We start from the raw sequence: 9,106 nt of genomic DNA on the forward strand, positions 1-9,106 counted from the left end.
AACCTTGATTCCAGCTTGTGCTTCTTCCAGCCCAGCGTTTCTCATGATGTACTCTGCATATAAGTTAAATAAGCAAGGTGACAATATACAGCCTTGACGTACTCCTTTTACTATTTGGAACCAGTCTGTTGTTCCATGTCCAGTTCTAACTGTTGCTCCTATATACAGGGTACATCACGCAAGATTTCTGGGAGAAATATCAGTAACCTCAGATACGCAGATGACACCATCCTTAAGGCAGAAAATGAACAGGAATTTAAAAGCCTCTTGATGAAGGTGAAAGAGGAAAGTGAAAACCTGGCCTAAAACTCAACATTCAAAAAACTAAGATCATGGCATCCAGTCCCATCACTTCATGGCAAATAGATGGGGAAACAATAGAAACAGTGACAGACTTTCTTTTCTTGGGCTCCAAAATCACTGCAGATGGTGACTGCAGCCATGAAATTAAAAGACGCTTACTCCTTAGAAAAAAAGCAATGACCAACCTAGACAGCATATTAAAAAGCAGAAACATTACTTGGCTGACAAAGGTCTGTCTAGTCAAAGCTTTGGTTTTTCCAGTAGTCATGTATGGATGTGAGAGTTGGGCCATAAAGAAAGCTGAGCACCAAAAATTGATGCTTCTGAACTGTGGTTTGGAGAAGACTCTTGAGAGTCCCTTGAACTGCAAGATCAAACCAGTCAACCCTAAAGGAAATCAGTCCTGAATATTCATTGGAAGGGCATGCTGAAGCTGACACTCCAATCCCTTGGCTACCTGATGCAAAGAGCTGACTCATTGGAAAAGACTCTGATGCTGGGAACGATTGAAGGCAGGAGGAGAAGGGGATGATAGAGGATGAGGTAGTTAAGATGGCTTCACTGACTCGACAGACATGAGTTTGAACAAGCTCTGGGAGTTGGTGATGGACAGGGGAGCCTGGCGTGCTGCAGTCCACAGGGTCGCAAAGGGTCAGACATGACTGAGTGACTGAACGGAACTGAATGACTAATGATGCTGAGCATCTTGTTGTGTTCTTGTTGACCATTTGAATATATTCTTTGGAGAAATGTCTATTCAAATTCTTGGTCCATTTTTAAATTGAGTTGTCTTTTTATTGTTGATTTGTAAGAGTTCTTTATATATTCTGGATACTAATCCTTATCAGTCCTGGGTGTTCTTTGAAAGGAATGATGCTGAAGCTGAAACTCCAGTACTTTGGCCACCTCATTCGAAGAGTTGACTCATTGGAAAAGACTCTGATGCTGGGAGGGATTGGGGGCAGGAGGAGAAGGGGACGACAGAAGATGAGATGGCTGGATGGCATCACAGACTCGATGGACGTGAGTTTGAGTGAACTCTGGGAGTTGGTGATGGACAGGGAGGCCTGGCATGCTGCAATTCATGGGGTCGAAAAGAGTCGGACACGACTGAGCGACTGAACTGAACTGAACTGAATCCTTATCAGATATATGATTTACAAATATTTTTCCCCTTCTGTGGGTTGTCTTTTCACTCTTCTGATAACGTCCTTTGATGCACAAAAGATTTTCATTCTTATGAAGCCTAATTGTCTATTTTTTTCTTATATTACTTGTGCTTCTGATGTCATAATTAAGAAATAACTGCCACATCCAAAGTCATGAAGGCTTGACATTTTTTCCTCAAAAAGTTTCAGTTTTAGCTCTTATTAAATATAATGATCCCTATATTTGATTCATTTTGAATTAATTTTTGTATATGCTGTGAGCTAGGGGTCTAACTTTATTCCTTTGCATGTGGATATCCAGTTGTTCCATTACAATTTACCAAAAAGATTATTTCTTCCCCATTGAATAGTCTTGGAACTCTTGTTTAAATCAAAGTATTGCTTTGAGATCAGAAAACAAAATCAAAGTAATACGAATGTATATACGGAATATGTTTCCTCTTTTCTTCTCTATCACTCCTATTACCTTTCATCAGGTCTTCTGCCCTCATACTCAGATTAATGAAAGAGTCTTCTAATTATACCACCTCAGTGACAGAGCAATATCTCTTTACTGCTACCGTGTTATTTCGTTGCTCAGGAATGGGTCAGGTTGCTACTGTCTAAATATCAGTTGGTGACTAGACCTCGGAGTATAGTTACCTCATCAAAGTATAGTCAACGGTGTCTCTTAGCCTAAAATAACCAGCCAGACTTACCCATTGCTTATACTATAAATGGATTTTAAGGAAAATCAAGTTAAAATATGTTCAAGACTGAAGGAGTAAGGAGATATATTCTTTTTAGCAGGTTATAAAAGTAGTATTTTGATCTCAAATTTTGTCATTTATTCTTTCCATCAGCATTAACTGGACACCTACTACATCTCAAGATTACAAAAAGGAAGACAATTCAGATGTTGTGCTCTGACTACCCAGAGTTTAGGAGACAGTTATTTAAAAAGATAAATTATAATCTAACATTGTAAGTGCAATAATGAAAGTGTGAATGAAACATTATGGGAACACCAAAGTGCAGCAAGTTTAATAATAGGAAGATTTCTTTTTTTCCTTAATAGATCTGTTAAATTGCCACTATAATTATCTAGAACTATTTTTTGTAGTATTTCCCATCATGAATTTGTCTTTTAATTCATTCATTTACAAATATTTATTAACTGCCTATTCAATGCAGACAAAAGCACAAAGAAATTCCTAATCTGGTTGGGACTGAGATATGACATGTGAAAAGCTAAAAAGCAATATAGGTGTGAATTTTTCAGTAATATTTTCCAATTTTGTGATATGTTTTAAAATCATATTAAATGCATACATTAGAAAAATAATACAGTATGAGTCAAAGGCTCAGACTTAGGAAAAACCAGGTAAGTAGTAGAAATTAGCAGTTCTTAACTATGATGCCTCAGAACAGCGATGTGTTACTATACCTTGTGTAGCATGTCAGACTAATGTGTATGCATAATCAAGTTCCATAACTTAACCATTATCAGCTTGCACCTTATTTCACACACACACATACACACACACAGAACTGAAGATTATTCTTATGATAACATCATTCTGATTTATTTGCATCCTGATATACTTACTTCAGAGAAGGTAATGGCACCCCACTCCAGTGCTCTTGCCTGGAAAATCCCATGGATGGAGGAGCCTGGTAGGCTGCAGTCCACAGGGTCGCTAAGAGTCGGACACGACTGAGTGACTTCTTTCACTTTTCACTTTCATGCATTGGAGAAGGAAATGGCAACCCACTCCAGTGTTCTTGCCTGGAGAATCCCAGGGACGGGAGAGCCTGGTGGGCTGCTGTCTATGGGGTCACACAGAGTCAGACACGACTGAAGCGACTTAGCAGCAGCAGCTTACTTACTTGGGCTTCACAGGTAGCGCTAGTGGTAAAGAACCCACCTGCCAATTCAGGAGACATGAGAGATGCAGGTTCAATCCCTGGGTCAGGAATATCCCCTGGGGAAGGAAATGGCAACCCACTCCAGTATTCTTGCCTGGAGAATCCCATGGACAGAGGAGCCTGGCAGGCTATGGTCCATAGGGTCACAAAAGTCAGACGCAACTGAAATCATTTAGCACACACGCATGTATACTTACTTGAGTAGTCTAGCTATGAATTCTCAAGAGGAAAAGATCGACAGATCCACGAGAGACTCTGTGATAAATTTTAAAAATGAGTGGTACTTAGAGATAAATTGGAGGAGATCATAACCCTCTGCGTGGAAAAGATGAGAATGTGTATGATGTATCAGGAGAAATAAATAGACTGACCTAGATGAGCAGAGATTTATAGAGGGAAATACGGCAACAAATAAGTTAGGAAGTCTTAGAGAAGACAACTGTTTTTGCTGCTCTGCATCCCTTTAAACTTCTTCTGGTATTATGACCCTAATTTCCTCTTGCAAATCACTCTCTCCCTCTTTTCTGTCTAGATGAATTTTGCGTAGCAACCCACTCCAGTAGTCTTGCCTGGAAAATTCCATGAACAGAGGAACCTGGAGGGCTACAGTCCATGGGGTCGCAAAGAGTCAGCCACAACTGAGCGCATCAGCACAGCACAGTTCAGGAGTGAATATGTGACTTAGAACTAGTCACGTGTTAAGTGAATGTCATAGTTCTCAAATTGTAGAGATGACTCAGGAATAGGCAATAAGACACAATAAACCTTTACTAAGGGAGCCACACGGTCTGGTCTTTTCTTCTGAAATTGCTAATAGTAACAATGCTATGAACTTGGAGCTGCTGAAAGGAGCACTTTGTGACAGGACATGATTCAATATAGCAGAAGAAAGAACCGAGAGATGAAGAGAAGGAATAAGTCCCATTGATACTACCCAGTCCCTGGATCAAAGCATGACTGAAACCAATGGACCCATAGTTCTTTGCAGTTATGTTAGCCAATAGGTTTCCATAACATGAGCCATTTTAAGTTACGTTTTCTGTCATATGCAACAAAAGAATCCTATATTATTTAGGTCTATTGGGGCCAGTTACTAATGATCCTATGTGACAAGGTTAGAAATTAAGATTTTCCCTATGACGGGCCACTGGGGAAAAACAGTTTTTAAAGCAGATGTGGGACAGGATGAAAGTAATTTAGTGAATGTCACTTTTTTTCATATCAAGGGAGCACATTACCACTGAGAATAATTTGTTTGAGCATATGGGAGTAGAAATGAGATTACAATCAGACATCTTAGACTATGGACCTAAACTGCTTGCCCTCTTAAGTGTTTCTGTTATAGCTAGAACTTAGTACTTCTCAAATGTGTAATCCTATCTTTTACTTAGTTCAAGTTAGACATAGAAATCAATTAGGCTTCGATCAAGTGAATTTCTTAGAGTATGGTCCATCTTCATAATATGTTCAAAATACTCTGGGCTTTCAATGAACACAGTAGTGATAAAGTTGTCTACCTTAACAGCCAATGAAATGTAGCAGAAATATAGAGTCATATGTATGATGCGTCTCAAACTGTTCCCCCAAATATGTAATCCATGCTTCCAATGCTTATCAATAATAATATAATACCAATAACTGATCTGTAAAAAAGAAGGAGGTGAAGGGGAACTAAGAGATTTGAGCCTTACTCGAGGTTCTTTGACAATTTTGTATGGGCTTCCCATGTGGCTCAGCAGCAAAGAATCCCCATGTCAATGCAAGAGACACAGGAGATGCGGGATCGATCCCTGGGTTGGGAGATCCCCTGGAGGAGGAAATGGCAACCCATTCCAGAATTCTTGCCTGGAAAATTCCATGGACAGAGGAGCCTTGTGTCCTACAGCCCATGGGGTTGCAAAGAGTCAGACATGACTGACCAACTGAACACATGTGGTCCCCTGACAGTTCTGTATGACTGAATAAATCACATTTCCTTCTCTATGATTCAGTTACCTTACTTAAAAGATAGGAAAATAATAATATTGAACTTAAAATACAGGAAGATTTAAATATGGCCTTGACCATCTTCATCTATGTTCATTGGAGACTTGAAGATATATAGTAATAAAAATAAAAGTTAAAATTGAGTACTTACTATGTTCTGGGCACAATTCTAAATGTTTTGCATGTATTAAACATTTTATGCCTTACCTCTTAGAGTCCCATGAGGTAAATATTATTATTATCCCCATTTTGTTCAGGCTTACAAAAGTTATGATTGTCCAAAGCCCAAATCTAGCCATGATTTGAACCCAGGCAATTCTATACTATCTTTCTACTTATCTAATAGTGTGGTAAGATAATATAGAAATAAATATGCTGAATATCACTCATAATAGAAAAGTGCAAATTAAAACTTCAACAAAATGCCACTTTCCATCCATAGCATTAGCAAAGATTATTCACAAAGTCATTGGCAGGTCTCAGTTTCTCACTGGCTGTTGGCTGGAAACCTCATAAGCCTTTCCACAGGTAGAGCATCTGAGTGTCTTCAAGACTTAGCTACTGGCTTCCTCCAGAACAAGTGATAGAAGACAGAGAAAGTCCATGAGAGAAGGTGCAGGTTTTTTTTAAAAACAACTTTTTGTTGTTGTTCAGTTGCTCAGTCGTGTCTGACTCTTTGCGATCCCATAGACTGCAGCAGGTCAGGTTTCCCTGTCTTTCACCATCTTCTGAAGTTTGTTCAAATTCAAGTCCATTGAGTTGGTGATGCCTTCCAACCATCTCATTCTCTGCCATCCCCTTCTTCTCCTGCCTTCAATCTTTCCCAGCTTCAGGGTCTTTTCCAGTGAGTCAGCTTTTCGAATCAGGTGGCCAAAGGATTGGAGTTTCAGCTTAAGCATCAGTCCTTCCAATGAATATTCAGGACTGATTTCCTTTAGGATTGACGGTTTCAATTTCCTTGCAGTCCAAGGGACTCTCAAGCATCTTCTCCAGCACCACAGTTCAAACGCATCATTTCTTCAACACTTAGCCTTTTTTATTGTCCAGCTCTTACAACGTACATGACTACTGGAAAAACCATAGCTTTAACTAGACAGACATTTGTTGGCAAAGTAGTATCTCTGCTTTTTAATACTCTATCCAGGTTTGTCATTGCTTTTCTTCCAAGGAGAAAGGAGTGTCTTTCAATTTCATGGCTGCAGTCACCATCTGCAGTGATTTTGGAACCCAAGAAAAGAAAGTCTGTCACTGTTTCCATTGTTTCCCCATCTATTTTCCATGAAGTGATGGGACTAGATGCCATGATCTTAGTTTTTTGAATGTTGAGTTTTAAGCCAGGTTTTCACTTTCGTCTTTCACCTTCATCAAGAGGGTTTTTAATTGCTGTTCACTTTCTGCCATAAGGGTGGTGTCATCTGCATATCTGAGGTTACTGATATTTCTCCTGGCAATCTTGATTCCAGCTTGTGATTCATCCAGCCTGGCATTTTGTATGATGTACTCTGCACATAAGTTAAATAAGCAGAGTGACAATATACAGCCTTGACACACTCCTTTCCCAATTTTGAACCAGTCCATTGTTCCATGTCCAGTTCTAACTGTTGCTTCTTAACCTGCATACAGGTTTCTCGGGAGGCAGGTGAGGTAGTCTGGTACTCCCATCTCTCTAAGAATTTTCCAGTTTGTTGTGATGTACACAGTCAAAGTCTTTAGCGTAGTCAATGAAGCAGAAGTAGATATTTTTCTGGAATTCTCTTGCTTTTTCTATGATCCAACAGATGTTGGCAATTGGATCTCTGGTTCCTCTGCCTTCTAAATCCAGCTTGCACATCTGGAAGTTCACAGTTCACATACTGCTAAAGCCTAGCTTGAAGGATTTTGTGCATTTCTTTACTAGCATGTGAAATGAGTGCAATTGTGTGGTAGTTTGAACATTTTTTGGCATCACCTTCTTTGGGATTGGAATGAAAACTGACCTTTTCCAGTCCTGTGGCACTGCTAAGTTTTCCAAATTTGCTGGCATACTGAGTGCACTTTCACAGCATCATCTTTTAGGATTTGAAATAGCTCAACTGGAATTCCATCACCATCTTCATTAGCTTTGTTCATAGTGATGCTTCCTAAGGCCCACTTGACTTCACATTCCAGAATGTCTGGCTCTAGGTGAGTGATCACACCATTATTGTTATCCAGGTCATTAAGACCTTTTTGTATAGTTCTTCTGTACAAAAACAACTTTATTGAGATACATATGAAGTTACACACAAGTTTCTGACTGTGTGGGGTGGGGCCAGCATGGGGAAGGAGCAGAGGTCAGCACCCCAACTCCTTGTGTTTTTCAAGGGTCAACTGTAATTCATATGCCATACAATTCACACATTCAAAGTGTACAATCCAATGGCTTGTATGTTTATAGAGATTTGCAACAATCATCACAAAAATGTTAGAATATTTTCAGCACTTCTAAAAGAAACCCTGAACGAAGCCATTACACACCAAACTCCCCCACTCCCAACCTTTTCAGTCTAGGCAACTGTCATAATACTTTTTGTCTCTATAGATTTGCCAATTCTGGACATGACATATAAATGGAATCATACAATATGTGGCCTTTTGAGACTGGCTTCTTTCACTTAGCTTATCTTTAGGGTTCAACAATGTTGTAGTGTGGATCAGTATTTAATTTCTTTTTTATTACGTGCTCTCTTTTTTCCACTATTTTTCAGTGAAATTCCTACTTATTTCTAATTATGTTATGTTATGTCCAGGTTTTTCTCTCTCTCACTTTTTTAGGTCCAAGAAAGAAAGACCTGGGCTTTCTTGGCTCAGGGTCTAAGTCTCAACCTCAGTTCCTTCTTGAACTAGCTGAGATTCTAACTTGGTCTGAGTTCCCTGGGTCCTTGAAGTCTTTTATAAGCTAATCTTGCAAGTGACATGACACTATTTCTGCCATATTCTGTTTACAGACAAAACAATCCTCATACAATGAGAAAAGTGTTAGTCATCCAATAGTATCTGACTATTTGCAACCCCATCAACTGTAGCCTGCCAGGCTCCTCTGTCTATGGAATTCTCCAAGCAGAATACTGGAGTGGGTAGCCTTTCCCTTTTCCAGGGGATCTTCTCGACCCAGGGATTAAATCCAGGTCTCCTGCATTGCTGCCAGATTCTTTACCATCTGAGCCACTAGGGAAGGTCCCATACAACGGGGAAGAGGGTATAAATACCAGAAGGCAGGAATCAGGGGCTCCTTGAAGGCTGCCTGTGGCAGTGAGGATGTTGTCATGTTGCAATCCATATTAGAAGTAAAAGCTTAAACCTCTAGCTTTGCCTTGTATATCACCACTTACGAGGTAACAAAAACAAACATAAAGCTCACTTACGTGGCTTGGTATAAAGGACCCCTTATCCCCTACTCAGAGGGAACTTTGGCAGGAGTCATTCTTACTTCAGCAGCACCTGATGTCCCTTGATCAGTATGGAAGTGAATATCTGGACTTGTAGGAATAAGGAAAGGAGGCTTAACACTTGGTTTTAAAAGAGAACACTGAAAGAAACAAATGACTGACAGCAACTTGACTAAAAAAAATATTAGCTATATAAAAAAAGTTGAAAAACACTCACCTGGCATAAATGCAATCACTCAGATGAATGATTATTTACAAAAATAGCTATAGTACAATAAAGAAGAAAGCAACTGCAGCTTTCTCATGGTTTGGTCATGAATATTCACTCAGTTA

Source organism: Bison bison, unplaced genomic scaffold (assembly GCF_000754665.1).
Source record: "Bison bison bison isolate TAMUID 2011002044 unplaced genomic scaffold, Bison_UMD1.0 scf7180017864291, whole genome shotgun sequence".
Classification (NCBI taxonomy): Eukaryota; Metazoa; Chordata; class Mammalia; order Artiodactyla; family Bovidae; genus Bison; species Bison bison.